This window comes from Pteropus alecto, unplaced genomic scaffold (genome assembly GCF_000325575.1).
Source record: "Pteropus alecto unplaced genomic scaffold, ASM32557v1 scaffold131, whole genome shotgun sequence".
Lineage (NCBI taxonomy): Eukaryota > Metazoa > Chordata > Mammalia > Chiroptera > Pteropodidae > Pteropus > Pteropus alecto.
In genome coordinates, this window is record NW_006434709.1 from 18,349,312 (window position 1) to 18,350,053 (window position 742).

The 742-nt window shown below is 33.2% G+C and overlaps 1 pseudogene; it reads left to right on the plus strand.

The window, feature by feature from the left end:
- Positions 1-309: 309 nt before the first annotated feature.
- On the plus strand, positions 310-428 carry LOC112477982 (annotated as a pseudogene).
- The last annotated feature ends 314 nt before the right edge of the window (positions 429-742 follow it).

A 742-nucleotide genomic window follows, 5' to 3' on the forward strand; every position in this document is an offset into this window, starting at 1 on the left:
TAAAAACAAACACCCTTTAGCCACACTCAATATTTTTCCTCTCCTTTGGAGCAAAACTCTTTAAGAGTTTTATCTTGCCTCTCTCTCTTAAATTCCTCTCCTTCTTCCTCTCATTTTGCATTCTTCTATGCACCTCATTTTATTTATATATTTAAAGAAGAGAAATATATATAAAAAAGACCATGGTCATGTAAATATGGTAGTTCTTATCTGAGCTTTTTATGAAAGGTGATTAACTTAAGTAAGATGATGATAAGTAAATGTCAATTTTTTCCCCCTGAATAGTTGAAATCTAAAAATAATAATATAGTTTATGGCCATGCTACCCTGAACAAGCCTGATCCCACCTGATCTCAGAAGCTAATCAGGGTTGGGCCTGGTTAGTACTTGGATGGGAGACCACCTAGAAAGATGAGGTGCTGTAGGCATAAAAAATAAAAAAAATAAGGGATTGTAAACTGACAAGTTCCTTGCAGTCTGTGAGGTCAACCAAGGGTTACCTCACCTAAAAAATAAAAAATAACAATTACAAATAATAACAATAAATAATACTTATTAGGACATTACTAGGTACTTCAGATATGTTATTTCTTTTAATTTTTATAACAACTCTATGAAGAAAGTACTAACATATTCCCTTTTATAGTTAAGGAAACCAAGGCATAGAGAACTTTAGATGAAAGCTATTTTCTCTCAAATGTACTCCAAGTAATCACTCACCTCCACCACTCCACCAAAGCAG